Source organism: Canis lupus, chromosome 10 (assembly GCF_011100685.1).
Source record: "Canis lupus familiaris isolate Mischka breed German Shepherd chromosome 10, alternate assembly UU_Cfam_GSD_1.0, whole genome shotgun sequence".
Classification (NCBI taxonomy): Eukaryota; Metazoa; Chordata; class Mammalia; order Carnivora; family Canidae; genus Canis; species Canis lupus.
Window position 1 is genome coordinate 1,853,621 of NC_049231.1, and position 16,760 is coordinate 1,870,380.

Genomic DNA, 16,760 nt, shown 5'->3' on the forward strand with positions numbered 1-16,760 from the left:
TCTACTTGAGGATTCTCCTTTTCTCACCTTCTGCTCCCCCTACTCGTACACATTCCCTCTCTCTAAAATAAATAAATCTTCAAAAACAGAAAAAAAATTTTTCTATTTGCAGATAACATGATCTTATATATAGAAAATCCTAAGGAAGCTACTAAAAACTAATAAATAAGTTCAGGAGGTTGTAAGATACAAGGTCAACATACAAAAATTGATTATATTTCTATACACAGGTAATGGATATTCCAAATATGAAAGTAAGGGGAAAATCCACTTACAGTAGTAACAAAAATAATAAAATACTCAGGTATAATTTTAACCTTTTACATTTAAGGAAATGTAACCCTAATAGACTAGGATTTAAAAAGTGTAAGGCTTATATATTAAAAATTACAAACACTCACTGATAGAAATTAAAGAAGTAACAAATAAGGGGAAAGATGTCCCATGTTCATCTGAAAGATTTAATACTGATAAGGTGGTAACACTCACAAAACTGATCTACAGATTCAGTACAATCCCTATCAAAATCCTAGCTGGCTTTTTTTTAAGAAATTGACAATCTGACCCTAAAATTCATATGGAAATGCACGGAACTAGAATAACCAATATAATCTTTTTTTTTTTTTTTAAGTAATCTCTACACCCAACATGGGGCTAAAAACTCACAACTCTGAAATCAAGAGGCACATGCTCTACCAAATGAGCTACCCAGGCACACCAAACAACATAATCTTGAAAAAGAAAGACAAAATTGGAGGACTCACATTTCCCAATTTCAACTGACTACAGAAACTGACAGTAAGTAATCAGAACAGTGCTATAGTGGAATAGAACTGAAAGCCCAGAAATAAAACTTTACATTTATGGTGAACTAATTTTAAACAAGGAGGCCAAGACAATCAAATAAGCCAAGGACAGTCTTTTCAACAAATGGTGCTGGTTTAGTAGACAGCTAAATATAAAAGAATAAAGGTGGAACCATACCTCATGTTATACACAAAAATTAACTCAAAATAGATCAGACCTAAATATAAGACCTAAAACTATAAAACTCAGTATAAAACACTGAAATAAACCTTCATGAAGTTGGGTTAGGCAAACTTTCTTAGACACAGCACTAAAAGGATAAACAACAAAAGAAAAAATAGATCAGCAGACTTCATCAAATTTAAAACTTTTGTCTTTAACAATACCATCAAGAAGGTGAAAAGATAACTCACAAAAGAGGAAAAATATCTGTAAATCATGTATCAAATAAGGAACCTGTATCCATAATTAAGAATTCTTACAACTCAGTTAAAAAAAAAAAAAAAAGACAAGTTACTCAAAAAAAAGCAAAGGATTTAAATATACATTTCTCAAAAAAATATACAAATGGCCAATAAGTACATGAAAAGAAGCAAAGAAGCTCAATGCAACATCATTAGTTATCAGGGAAGTGCAAATCAAAGCCATGATATTATTTGACACCCTCTAGGATGGCTAGAACCAAAAGACAGATAATAAGTTTAGTAAGGATAGGCAAATTGGGACCCTTGTACATTGCTAGTGAACATGTAAAATTATGTAGCCACTATGGAAACAATTTGACAGTTTTTCAAAAAGTTAAACAGTTACCATATGATCCAGGAATTACATTCCTAGATATACAACCAAAAGAAATGAAAACATATATCCACACAAAAACTTATTAATGTTCATAGCAGCACTACTCATAGTACCCAAAAAGTAGAAACAACTCAAATGCTTTCCAATTTATGAATGGATAAGCTAAATGTGATATATCTGTATGATGGAATATTATTCAGCCACAAAAGGAACAAAAGTACTCATACATGCTACAACTTAATGAATCTTGAAAACATTACCCTAAATGAAAAAAGCCAGACACAAAAGGTTCATGTATTGTCAGAATTTTTTTTTTTATGATAGTCACAGAGAGAGAGAGGCAGAGACACAGGCAGAGGGAGAAGCAGGCTCCACGCACGGGAGCCCGACGTGGGATTCGATCCCAGGTCTCCAGGATCGCGCCCTGGGCCAAAGGCAGGCGCCAAACCGCTGCGCCACCCAGGGATCCCTGTCAGAATCTTTTTATAAGATATATCCAGAAGACGCAAATCCAAAGACAGCAAATTTGTAGTTACCAGGTAATGGGGGAAGTTTTGTTGTTGTTGTTTTTTTTAGAAAAGAAATTAACTTGGGGGGGGGGGAGGAGTGTATGTCCATACAAAAATTTAACACAAATAATCATAACTATTTTTAATTGTCAAAAACTAGAAACAACCCAAATGTGTATTATCAAAACATAAATGGATAAACAAATTGTTATAGTTCCACAATGGATCGCTACTCAGCAATAAAAATGAACTACTGATATATACATCAACATAGATGAATCTCAAAATAATTATGCTTAGTAAAAAAAGGCCAAATGAAGGACACCTGGGTAAGTTACCCAGGTCATGATCTCTGGGTCCTGGGACCAAGCCTCGAGTCGAGCTCCTTGCTGGGCAAAGATCCTGCTTCTCCCTCTCCCTTTGCCCACCATCCCCCTCATGCTCTCTTTCAAATACAATCTTAAAAAAAAAAAAAAAAGGCCAAGCAAAAAATAAATAAATGTGAGCTTATATGCAATACAATTCCATTTATATAAAATTCTAGACAATATATATTATTCTATAATGACAGAAAGTTGATCGGTGGTTACCTGGAGACCACAGAAGTTGAGGGAAATATTAAAGGAAACTCGTTGAGGTGGTATTTTCACTATCTTGATAGTGGTAGTAGTTTCATGGGTGAACAATACATATGTCAAAACCTAACAAACTGTACACTTTTAATATGTACAGTTTACTATATGTCAATTACAGCTCAAGATCTATTTTGAAAAAGATACAGAAAGGGGAAATAGGACAATATCTTCATGCTGACTACTCAATAACTGATAAGGGAGTGATAAAAAGTTTTACTTTACCTTGATGAGTGTACAAACAACACCTGGCATAACTGAACATGGAGAATCACTCACAGTAGCATATAAATTTGAGTATTTGTAAATTTACAAATACTTCTATTAACCAACATTGTATTATTTTCTTTTTTAAGATTTTATTTATTTATTCATGAGAGGCAGAAAGAGGCAGAGACATAGGCAGAGGGAAGAGAAGCAGGCTCCATGCAGGAGCCCAACGCAGGACTTGATCCCAGAACTCCAGGCAGAAGCTCAACAGCTGAGCCACCCAGGTGTACCTTTTTAACCAACATTACAATTTCAGAGATGCTGAATCTTCATTTTTGACTGATTTTCAGTCAACAGTGCTAAAAACACTCTCAGTTCTGGCAAGTACTACTATTAATATGATTTGTAAATAAACATTTAGACATACCAAGAAAGCTCCTACAAGAAGCCCTAATAAGGTTCCTTAAAGTTAAAATACCTGTCAGCAATACTTCAAGTATGACAAAAACAATAAAAAAGATTCCTATTACCCATACTAATAATTTTTTAAGAATACCTTTGTTCATATCTATTTACCTTTTGTAAGATAAATAAATATCTATTTTGTAAGGTAAATATCTATTTACCTTTTGTAGACATTTACTCAAATAAATTTAAACTATTTCAAACTTATTATCTATTTTCTAAAAAGTCAGAAAAGCTTTAAAGTTAAAACTCTAAATTAGGGATCCCTGGGTGGCGCCGCGGTTTGGCGCCTGCCTTTGGCCCAGGGCGCGATCCCGGAGACCCGGGATCGAGTCCCACATCGGGCTCCCGGTGCATGGAGCCTGCTTCTCCCTCTGCCTGTGTCTCTGCCTCTCTCTCTCTATCATAAATAAATAAAAAATTAAAAAAAAAAGATTAAGAATGCTTTTAAAAAAAATAAAACTCTAAATTAAAACTCTAAATTGGATTTTTCTTTACCAAAAAGTATGCCCACTGTTTTAAAGACAAACTATGATGTATTCACTAGTGGGAAAAAATTTTGGAAATCAGAGTGAAGCTCAGTCAAAACCACTTTACATTCATGTATTTATGACAGGTGAGAAATGGCATTATCTAATCTAAGCTACCATCATCTCTCACTTCAACCACAGCAGTAGTATTTTTTATTTAATTCAAGTGAACTCAATCTTGATAAACTCTAGTCTGTTTCTTCATCTATTAAATGGGTACAGTTACACTTCCAACTTCATGAGGTTGTGTGACAATTAAATAAAAATACAGGTATAGCACTTAGTCGTTGCGTAGCACACAGAAAGTGCTCCATAAATGTTACCTATTATTACCTGAATAAATGTTCAGCCTCCATGAGTCCAGTGCTGGAATGGCATCACATAAGAAACAAGTCTAACCTCAAAAAACAAAACAAAACAAAAACAAAAACAGAAATGAAAAAACAAAAAGTTAAAAGCAATTTAAATCTTAATATATTGACTCCCAAAGAAAATAAAGACATCTATTTCAAAATCCACAGCAGCTTCTTTTTTTGTTTTTTAAAATTTTTGTTTATCTGAGAGACAGAGAGGGCATGTACCCAAGCACATGAGCGGGGGTGGTGAAGTGGTGGGGCTTGGCGGGGGTAGAGAAGCAGACTCCCCAATAACCAGGGATTCCCAACTCCAGGCTCGATCCCAGGACCTCGAGATTAAGACCTGATCCGAAGACTGACGCTTAACTGACCGAGTCACACAGGCAACCCTCCACAGCAGCTTAACATCTTCTTTCCCAATTCCTTTTGCTCACAATGTTTCTTATAACCCTACACATGTCCTGAACCCTCTATATCCATTCCTACTTTTTTTTTTTTAATCCACTGCTTCAACACACAGAAGTGTTTTGTTTTAATTTTTATTATTTTTTAAGTAATCTCTACACCCAGTGTGGGGCCTTAAACTTACAACCACAAGATCAAGAGTCACATGCTCTGGAACACCCAAGTGGCTCAGCCGGCTGAATGACCGACTCTTGGTTTCCACTCAGGTCATGGTTTTGGAGTCCTGGGATTAAGCCCTGCATCAGGCTCCAGGCTCAGTGAGGAGTTTGCTTGAGGTCTCTGCCTCTCTCCCTCCCCTCACTAACACTCACTCTCTTTCTAAAATAAATAAATCTTAAAAAAAAAAAAAAAAAGTTTCATACTTTACCAACTGAGCCACCCAACTGCCCCTACCGATTGTTTTTTTTTTTTTTTTTTTTTAGATTTTATTTATTCATGAGAGACAGAGAGAGAGAGAGAGAGAGAGAGGCAGAGACATAGCAGAGAGAGAAGCAGGCTTCCCGCAAGGAGCCTGATGTGGGACTTGATCCCCGAATCCAGGATCATGCACTGGGCCTAAGGCAGACGCTCAACTGCTGAGCCACCCAGGTGTTCCAGCCCATTGCTATTTTCTTTTTCTTTTAAGATTTTATTTATTTATTTATTCATGAAAAACACAGACACAGGCAGAGGGAGAAGCAGGCTCCATTCCCTGCAGGGATCCTGACGCGGGACCCAATCCTGGGTCTCCAGGACCACACCCTAGGCTGAAGGTGGCGCTAAACCGGCGCTAAACCACTGAACCACCCGGGCTGCCCCCATTGCTATTTTCTTTTCTTTCTTTTTTTTAAATTCATTTATGATAGTAACACACACACAGAGAGAGAGAGAGAGAGAGGCAGAGACACAGGCAGAGGGACAAGCAGGCTCCATGCACCGGGAGCCCGACGTGGGATTCGATCCCGGGTCTCCAGGATCGCGCCCTGTGCCAAAGGCAGGCGCCAAACCGCTGTGCCACCCAGGGATCCCGATTGCTATTTTCAATTCACAGCACAACACTGCTCACTTGGCTCTTTCTCCTCTAACAATCCCCTCTTCTTGTAAGTAGTTCTTGGTCCACTTTCTAATATAAATAATCATCCAGTCCTCCTCTTATCCTTTTATACAAGTCTAGAAACTGAGCTAGCAGATAGGGAATCTCAGTAGGTAAGAGATAATATAGGGAAGTCAGAGACAGAATTTTCTTCTGTGAGTAGAAATAAATATTACAAACATATAATTTAAAATCTCCTCTCTCCGACTATAATGTTATTGTTATTGCTATTAAAGGACTCTGAGAGTTGGCTGCTGCTTAAGTCACAGCAGAAACTCTTGAGTGCTGAATGTCACCACTAGAACTCTTAATATGCCAAGCCAGTCTGTGTTCTTGGAATCCACAAAACACCTAAGCCCCACTGTGTTCTATGCTGAAGTGAAGAGTATCCCTAACTCTTCATTTTGTTTTACAACTCTATCCCATGAGTATCATATTGCTAAAGTTTGCCTTCCCAATATTGTACTAAGATTTCTATAAAAAAGCTCTTCCAGTTTCTCTATAGCCCCCACACCTCAGGGTTTTGGTAGATGTGTGGTAGTTTGGTTAGGGTTGGGAGGCACGATCAGGATACTGTCCTCCCCCTTTTACTACCAACGTTGGGGTCCTGAAACACTATCTGAATGGTGATCTCCACCACCACCACCCCCGTCCCCTGGAAAAGCCTTATTCTCCCCTATGCAAAGAAATTACTAGTTGCCTCTCCCCACAGGCCCTCAAGCCATGCCCAGATGTGCCTGATCTTTAAGCAGGCATAGTGAGTTCATGCGGAGAGCCTTGCCATACCAAGCGGTCTCTCTCCAACTCTGAGTCAAAACCCACACTAGTCCTTATTGATGTTACGGTTTTCTTGCCCTATTTGTAATCTTAACAAAATTGAAAATGGAATATTTTCTAAAAGAGGTTCAATTCCCTTCTACCATCCATCCTCCATAATCTCCATATAGTTTGCAGGTTTTTAATAAAATGCAACAGTCTCTTAACTAATCTTTCTACTTCCTCTCTGGGCACTCTGTACCTGTCCTCCCCACAGAAGCATGAGTGATCTTTTAAAAATGTAAATCAGATCATTTAGCTTTCTTGGTCAACAACCTTCTTTCTACCAATGGTTTTCCATCATCCTAAGCAAGGTCTATGGAGTCCTATAAAATCTGGCCCCTGCCTATTCTTTTTTTTTTTAAGACTTTATTCATGAGGGATCCCTGGGTGGCGTAGCGGTTTGACACCTGCCTTTGGCCTAGGGCGCGATCCTGGAGACCCGGGATCGAATCCCACGTCGGGCTCCCGGTGCATGGAGCCTGCTTCTCCCTCTGCCTGTGTCTCTGCCCCTCTCTCTCTCTCTCTCTGTGTGACTATCATAAATAAATTAAAAAATTAAAAAAAAGAAAAGACTTTATTCATGAGAGACACAGAGAAAGAGAGGCAGAGACATAGGCAGAGGGAGAAGCAGGCTCCCTGTGGGGAACACAACACGGGACTTGATACCAGGACCCCAGGATCATCCCCCGAGCCAAAGGCAGACGCTCAACCACTGAGCCATCCAAGTGTCCCTGGCCCTCACCTATTCTTGAACATACCAAGCCACATAGTCCTCATGAGGCCTTTTATTTATTGTTCCTCCTGCCCAGAACACTCCTCTCCCATTAGAAAATGCTGGTTCTGCCTCCTTCCAGGTAATAGTTCACACACCACTACAAAAAGGTCTTCCCTGACCACCTCATCTTAACATCCCCTTCTCCCTTACTCTCACAGTCACATTACCACATCTATTTTCTTCATAGTACTCACCATAATCCGTAATTATTTACTTATTTGGAAATCGTCTATCTTCTCAAATGAAAATGTAAAGCTCTTTGAGGGCAGAAATCTTGAGTGTCTTGTTCATATCTATACCTCCAATGTGAAATAGTGCCTGACACATATGCACTGTTAACAGTTTTCAATTGATTCATTTACAAAGCTAAGTACTACCTCGAGGTAAACTTCAGGTTTTGTTTTTTTTTTTTAAGATTTTATTTATTTATTCATGAGAGACACAGAGAGGCAGAGACAAAGGCAAAGGGAGAAGCAGGCTCCATGCAGGGAGTCCTATGTGGGACTCGATCCTGTGTCTTTAGGATCACACTCTGGGCTGAAGGCAGGCGCCAAACCACTGAGCCACCCAGGTATCCCTAAACTTCAGTTTTTAAAGGAAAATTTAAACTTATTTGTACAGCCAATAAGATGGCAAGCCGTCAAAACTCTGTATTCTTGTCTTCATTCTAACAATCTGCCTGTGTTCTCAGGTCTCTTGCTTTCTCTGAAGATAAAATATGGGCTCAGAAAATAAGATGGCAATCTTATCTGGTAACACTGTTCTCTGGATCTGTAAGACCCAAATCCAAGGTTCTCAGGCAGCAGCAACTGACAAAGATCTGGTTACCAGTACTGCACTAAGGAGTGCCTCACAATCCAGAACAACCAGGCTAAACTGACACAAGGTGCAAATGGCTGCAAGAGAACACAGCTGACAAAGTGTTCTATGAAGCACTCCAAACACCTTGGAGATAACCTCCCAAGAGTAGAAGATTCAGTTCAGCCATCTGACTAGTGGCGTGTTCTATAAAGCCTCAGTAATGACCCTGTCACCAGGAAAACAGAAACTGTGCCCTAACCTTCTAATCAGCTGCATTTAGCAGCCAATATCCATCTTTTGCAATAAAATGCCACCTCGAGAGTTCCTATTTCCATCAAATTACCACTGGTTTGGGCAACAGATAAATTAGAAACTACAGTTAATAAATCTACTTGTCTAGGGCCCAAGACAATTAAACTTACTTGGAGAAGCAGAATAAACAGCCTCTAGTCACCTCAAGACAAGTTTTAAAGATCCTAACAACTGTTAACACTCAGGCACACCAAAATGGCTGTAATCTGCAAACCAGCCACATGTCACTTCCAATAGTATTCATACACGAAAGGTGACCTTCCCCCTCCAAAATAAATAATGTTTAAAGTCAGGGAATCTGGAACAATGACTCTGACTTTTCTCTAAAATAAGGGCTATGACAGCTACCTTAATGAGAGGCCCAATAAATTCAGGGTAAGGGGCTCATTGTGCTGACATTGTCACCTTATCTAGGACTTCAGCTGATTCATCCTGATGGGCTGACAGGTCACTGACATCTGCACCTTGCCCAAAATTCTTGTTTATTTCACATATAAAAACACTGTCTCCTCAAGACAACTGCAGTCCACACTCCTCCTACTGTGGAGCCTTCTCCTTCCTGACTTCACTGAGCACCTTGGGGAAAAAGTTTGTCATTTTAGGGCCATGTTAGTAACTCTAGACAGCTAACAAGTCATGGAAGAGCTGGGAATAGAGCTCATAAAAGGACCAGTGTTAAGATTCAGGTCTTACCAATTTTTTTTAAAAGGATTAAAAAAAAAGATCAAGATTACCTGGGGAAGAAACTGCTATCTTCATCATTAACAGATGTTTGGTATTATAGTAATAGTCTTAAAGTCTGGACCTAAAAATGTCTGGTCCTTAACTACACCAAGCAATCACAGAAAACATCCTTTAAGTAAAGTTTGTTCTAACATAAACTTTAAGAAGAAAGACAAGTCAAGGCAATTAAAAAACAAAAACAAAAACAAACCCCATAAACTATCCATTTCTTTAAAAGGCACAATGGAAGGAAGGGAAGAAGAGAGAGAAAAGGAGAAAGGAACAAGGAAAGGCAATGCCCAATGTAGTAGATTAAACATGGCCACAAATTATTTGCAGCAATTCTCATCAAAAAGTGGAGTTCACTTCCTCACCCCTTGAATTTGAACTGGCCCTGTGACTTGTTTTGTTCAAAAGATTGTAGCATGAATGACACTGCACAATTCCTGAGCCCAGGCCTTAAGAAACCTTGCAACTTCCACTCTTGCTCTCTTGGGACCTAGTCACCATTCAAGGTAGCCAAGACAGACTGCAGGAGACAACACGGTACCCTGGATGACAGCTCCAGCCTAATGATGGACAGTCCTAGAGTGAGGCTATCTAGGTATAACCAGTCCCTGGCCAACCTGACAACTGACCACCAGCACGTGAGTAAGCCCAGCAAATTCCATGTGCAATAGAGGCAAGCCAGATGAGCCCTGCACAAATTGCCCGGCCACTTAATCATGAGCAAATAAATAGTTCTTTTAAACTACTAAGATTTGGAGTGTTTTGGTTGACAGCAATAGGTAACAGAAATACCTGCAATCAGCTAACACTAATTCAAAACATCAACACTGATACACTCAAAAGCAGCATGTGCATTCTCATCATGTAAGGAAATTAGAATCTCTAAATAATAATATATAAAACCACTCTTCGGGCAGCCCCAGTGGCGCAGCAGTTTAGCACCGCCTGTAGCCCAGGGCGTGATCCTGGAGACCCTGGATCGAGTCCCATGTCAGGCTCCCTGCATGGAGCCTGCTTCTCCCTCTGCCTGTGTCTCTGCCCGCCCCCCCCTCTCTCTCTCTGTCTCTATGAATAAATAAATAAAATTTAAAAAAAAAACACTCTTCATAGATAAGACATATATCACAGAATCCCAACAAAACACTCATATTATTATTTATTCCTGCATTTATCCCATGTGCAAATACCTGTAGAAGATCTTAATTTTGATAATAACACTAAGATGTTATTTACCTTTTTCACCATAGTGAAATGGTAGGTATAACTGCCACTGCTGTAGCATAAATCACGGCAGTGATATAAAACTGTACATATGCCACAAAGTACATTTTGTGTATGTGTATACAAAATACACAAAGAATTTCTACAAATCAATAAGAAAAAAACAAACAGCCCAATTTTTTAAATGGACAAGAGTTAGAAGCACTTCACAAAAGAGAATCCTTAAAAGGCCAATATGCATATAAAGATATTCCATATTTGTGGTCATCAGGGAAATGCGAATTAAAGCCACAAAAAGACATCACTACATCCCCAACAGCTACAATTAAAAGCACTGACAATACTAAGTATAGTCAAAGACATGGCACAACCAGAACTCTCACACATTGTTGGCAAGAGAATAAATTAATATAACACTTTGGAAAACCGTAGTACTTATATCCCATGAACTAGCAATTCCATTCTTGGAATTCCCAAGTGCTTTACGTCTATGAAAAGGCATGTACAAAATGTTTACAGCAGTATTATTCCTGACAGTCCCAAACTGTAAACAACTTAATGGAAAACTTATGGTATAGTCAGAAAAAGTACTACTTAGCAATGATAAAGAACAAACCATTGCTATATGTAACTAAATTCATGAATCTCAAAGATAACGTTGAACAAAAAAACCACAAGAGTATATGATTCTACTAACATGAAATTCAAAAACAGATTAAAACTAATCTATAGTAATAAAAGTCAAATTAGTAATTCTGCTGATACAAGTGTATTTGAGTGGATAGCTTATAAATGACATGATGATGGATGCAGTTGTGCACCTGACCATCCACCCACCCAACCAACAGATGATGCTAGGCTTAGTTCTGCTTTAGGAAAGACACATTCGAATTCCTGTACTGGTTTGTACAGCCTGGCCTTTTGTGGCTCCATGACCAAGCTAGTGCCTTAGTTTAAAATCTCATCATTTTCCACTGGCCTCCTTACCACAAGATACACTATGATAAAGGTGATCCTTAAAAAATACAAATATGATGGCATCAAAGACCCACATCCCTACTATACACACACTCCCCTCCTTAAAAGCCTTCAAAGACTCTCCATTTCTTATAGGATAAACTCAGCATTCCTTGGCAGGATACTTAAGTTCCTTTATGATCCGGTCCTGACCACCATTCTTTCTCTCCACAGATCCTGAGTTCCCTAACAAAGTACTTGCAGTTGACGGAGAAACCTATGCTTTTTTCTCACCTCAGTATCTCTGGCTACATAATACATGCTCTACCTAGAACAGCAGTTCTCCAAATACGGTCTCAGGAGGTCTAAGAGGTCCACTATTTTCACAACAACAAGATGTTATTTCTCATCACACTATGATGTTATCTACCTTTTTCACCATAGTGAAATGGTAGGTATAATTCCCACTGCTTTAGCATAAATCAAGGCAATGGTATCAAACTGTACTGGTACTATCATAGTCTCCACCACCCCATGCCTGCAGTTTAAAAAGGAAAAATTAGGACACCTGCGTGGCTCTGCAATGTCCCCTGAGTGTCTCCCTTCGGCTCAGGGCGTGATCCTGGGATCTGGGATTGAGTCCCACATGGAGCTCCTTGTGGGGAGCCTGCTTCTCCCTCTGCCTGTGTCTCTGCCTTTCTCTCTCTGTGTCTCTCATGAATAGGTGAATAAAATCTTTAAAAAAAAAATCAAAATAGGGATCCCTGGGTGGCGCAGCGGTTTGGCGCCTGCCTTTGGCCCAGGGCGCGATCCTGGAGACCCGGGATTGAATCCCACGTCGGGCTCCCAATGCATGGAGCCTGCTTCTCCCTCTGCCTGTGTCTCTGCCTCTCTCTCTGTGTGTGACTATCATAAATAAATTTTAAAAATTTAAAAAAAAATCAAAATAGGGATCCCTGGGTGGCGCAGCGGTTTAGCGCCTGCCTTTGGCCCAGGGCGCGATCCTGGAGACCCGGGATCGAATCCCACGTCAGGCTCCCGGTGCATGGAGCCTGCTTCTCCCTCTGCCTATGTCTCTGCCTCTCTCTCTCTCTCTGTGTGACTATCATAAATAAATGAAAAAAATAAAATAAAATAAAATAAAAAATAAATAAAAATAGAAAAATAGAAAAATAAAAGGAAAAATTTTACTTATAAATGTCCTTGATAGGGGTCCCTGGGTGGCGCAGCAGTTTGGCGCCTGCCTTTGGCCCAGGGCACGATCCTGGAGACTCCGGATCGAATCCCACATCGGGCTCCCGGTGCATGGAGCCTGCTTCTCCCTCTGCCTGTGTCTGCCTCTCTCTCTCTCTCTCTATCATAAATAAATAAAAATTTAAAAAAATTAAAAAAAAATTAATGTCTTTGATAAAGCAGTAAAAATAATTTTATTAAATTTCCACTCTTGCATACATGTCTTTTTAATAATCAAAATGGCAAAATGGGAAGTACAAACCAGTTCTGCAGCATATCAACCAAAGTACAGTAATCGTCTCAAGTTGGGATGCCTGGGTGCCTCAGCACTTGAGCGTTTGCCTTCAGCTCAGGGTGTGATCCTGGGATCCGGGATCAAGTCCCACGTTGGGCTCCTCCCTGCAGGGACCTGCTTCTCCCACTGCCTGTGTGTCTGCCTCTCTCTGTCTCTCATGAATAAATAAATAAATCTTTAAATATTAAAATTATAATTGTCTCAAGGAAAAGCAACTGAGCTGCAAGCTAAACTAGCCACTTTTTTCATAGGCTATTATCACTTCTTGAGTAAGCAACTGACAAACTATGGTTATGTGTCAGTGTTCTTCACAAAAAATGAACAAAGTGAGCCTGTCTTTTCAAAGAAAATAAATGATAGCATTTGTTGTCAGTGATAAAGCTTTAAGATAAAATCAAAATTATAAAAAAGTCTATCTTCTGTGGGCCTGACAACTTCTTAATACTTAAGATTTTTCTGGATCAAATGACAGTGATATTAATGAGTGTGATTTTTTTTTTTTTTTACTTGTATAATGAACTGTGTCAAACATCTGGAAGATCTGCATAACTCAGTGAACCAGTATTTTCCAACTGACCAATTCATGATGATTCAAAATCATACATGGGTAAAAGATGCATCCAAAGTACGAAAAAAAAAGAATTTTAATGTCACCACATACAAAAGTTCATTAATACCGTTTCAGATTCTACACTGCAACTAACCTTTAAAGAACGTATGTTGAGTTTGGGTATAGTATCAAAGAATATCCGATTACCCAAAGATATTAAAATACTTCTCTATTTTCCAACTACATTATCTCTGAGTTTGCACTTTTCTCTTCAAATAGTTCAACCAAGGGGATCCCTGGGTGGCACAGCGGTTTGGCGCCTGCCTTTGGCCCAGGGCGTGATCCTGGAGTCCTGGGATCGAGTCCCGCATTGGGCTGCCTGCATGGAGCCTGCCTCTCACTCTGCCTGTGTCTCTGCCTCTCTCTGTCTCTACAGAGAGAGAGAGAGAGAGAGAGAGAGAGAGAGAGAGGCAGAGACACAGGCAGAGCGAGGCAGGCTCCCTGGAGGGAGTCCAATGCGGGATTCGATCCCAGGATCCCAACCTGAACCAAAGGCAGATGCTCAACCATTGAGCCACCCAGGTGCTCCCATAACCAAAGTTTCTGTCTCAAATCTGGAATCAATTGCTGGTAGAAATGTAAACTATCTATATTTCTTTTTCTAAATGCCTGTATTTTTAGAAGGCAATTATACACCATGTTTAAAAATTACAAAAGTAGGGGATCCCTGGGTGGCTCAGCGGTTTAGCGCCTGCCTTCAGCCCAGGGCGTGATCCTGGAGACCCGGGATCAAGTCCCACATCAGGCTCCCTGCATGGAGCCTGCTTCTCCCTCTGCCTGTGTCTCTCTGCCTCTCTGTGTGTGTGTCTCTCATGAATAAATAAATAAAATCTTTTAAAAATATAAATAAATAAAATTTATAAAACAATCATGGAAATATAACCATCAGATATAAAGAAATTATTGTTCGTTATTTTAGATGTACAAATAGTGTATTATGTTTTGGGGGTTTTTTTTGGTATTATGTTTTTTAAAGCCCTTATTTTTTAGAACCATTTAACTGAAATATTTATGAATGAAATAATATGTCATAGATTTGCTTCAAAACAATTTGTAAAACGGGGTTGATAGGAGCCATGTTAGCCATAAGCTGGTAATTGTATACAGGGGTTCATTTTACTATTCCCACTGCTTTTGAATGTTTGAAATTTTCCATAATAAAGTTTTTTAGAAAGCAAATCTCAAGGCACGTGGGTAAGTCAGTAGGTTAAGCATCTAACTCTTAGTTTCAGTTCAGGTCATGAGTGGTGGGATTGAGCCCCACATCTATCGGCTCCATGCTCCATCAGGGGGTTTGCTTAAGAATGCTCTCCGTCTGCCCTCCCCCCGCCCTCCCAAATAATCTTTTTTAAAAAGTTTTTTTTTTTTAAATAAAGAAGAGGGGTGTCTGGGTGGCTCAGTCAGCTAAATGTCTGCCTCTGGCTCAGGTCCTGATCCCAGGGGTCCTGGGATGGAGCCCTATATCGGGCTCCCTGCTCAGTCAGGAGCCTGCTTCTCCCTCTCCATCTGCTACACCCCTTCCTACCTCGTTCCTGCTCTGTCTCTCAAATATAAAATCTTTTTTAAGAAGAATAAAATTTGGGCAGCCCTGGTGGTGCAGCAGTTTAGCGCCGCCTGCAGCCCAGGGTGTGATCCTGGAGACCCGGGATGGAGTCCCACATCGGGCTCCCTGCATGGAGCCTGCTTCTCCTTCTGCCTGTATCTCTGCCTCTCTCTCTCTGTGTGTGTCTCTCATGAATAAATAAATAAAATATTTTTAAAAAAGAATAAAATTTAAAAATAAAATTTAAAAAAAAGCAAATCCCAAAAATGAAATATATTTATATATATACACATTTATATACATATATATACATATATATATGTATATAAAATCTGAAATACAACCACTGAAATGAATTTGGATACTTCAATCTTCCATTGAAGCCCAGTTCAATTCCTACCTCTTTCCCTATCTTTCTATATTGGTTTCTCTTTCCTTCTGCATTTCTTTATACTAAACAATTAGACTCAAATAAATTACACTGCATTCTGTTTATATTACAGAATCTAACCCATTATATCTGTTGTTTCTTTTTTTTTTTAATTTTTATTTATTTATGATAGTCAAAGAGAGAGAAAGAGAGAGAGGCAGAGACACAGGCAGAGGGAGAAGCAGGCTCCATGCACCGGAAGCCCGATGTGGGATTCAATCCCGGGTCTCCAGGATCGCATCCTGGGCCAAAGGTAGGCGCCAAACCGCTGCGCCACCCAGGGATCCCAAATCTGTTGTTTCGATCATTAAATGTTCATGGTTTATCTTCACAGCCAGCCAGTAAGGTACTTTAACACGCACAAAAATTTTAGATCCCATAGCCCTAGAATGATGCTGAACATTCTAATAGTCCTAAATACCTTATGTGACACTCAAGTTGCCTCTAGAAAAACTCTGGGACCTACAGAAAAATGTAATACTCTTCTTTGGCAACCTACAGGCTACTTCGAGCTAAATTAAGTTTTTATTCTAGTAAGAGCAATAATATTTTCTTCAAGTTTTATAGGGATCCCTTTTGTGACATCAAAATGCTATTTCTAGCAAGTTTAGGCAATCTAATAAACACAACTTTTCCTCCCAAAATTCATATATTTATATTCTTTCAAAGAAACAGAATCATATATTACTAGAGGTTTTTTCCTAAAGATTTTACTTACGCATTTGAGGGAGAGAGAGCAAAAGGGAGAGAAAGAGAGTGAGAGTGCACAAGCAGGGGGAGGGGCAGAGGAAGTGGGAGAAGCAGACTCTGCACTAGGGGCAGCAAGACTCCAGGCACCCCTGGGATCATGGTCTGAGCTGAAGGCTCATGCTTAACTGACTGAATCACCCAGGCACCCCTATATTCCTAAGTTTAAATACAAATTGTTAGTTTAGTGATTAGTTAAGTATGCTGAAGTTATTTAATAAAAACTTCAGCTGTAATAGAAAAAGACAACTTACCCCCAAAAAAATAGTCTAAAAAAAAGGAGTCTCAAAGCCCTTAAAAAAAGGAACTCACTACCTGACTGGAGACTGATCAACAGTGCTTGAAAATAAGATTACTGGACTATACTTAAGTTTTAAGAATTGAGTTATAGCCCCAACTGATTTTTCCTCTAATTATAAAAGAAATTCATGTTCTTTT

The 16,760-nt window shown here is 39.4% G+C and overlaps 1 protein-coding gene across 13 annotated transcripts in view; it reads right to left on the reverse strand.

Annotated features, from left to right (window-relative positions):
- Window positions 1-16,760, reverse strand: part of R3HDM2 (R3H domain containing 2) — a 165,913-nt gene that overhangs the window by 121,751 nt on the left and 27,402 nt on the right. For all 13 annotated transcript variants that reach the window (XM_038549748.1, XM_038549749.1, XM_038549758.1 and 10 more), the window contains exon 2: window positions 4,288-4,348. The gene's annotated coding sequence lies outside the window, so the exon portion shown is untranslated. The remainder of the gene's footprint in view (window positions 1-4,287; window positions 4,349-16,760) is intronic.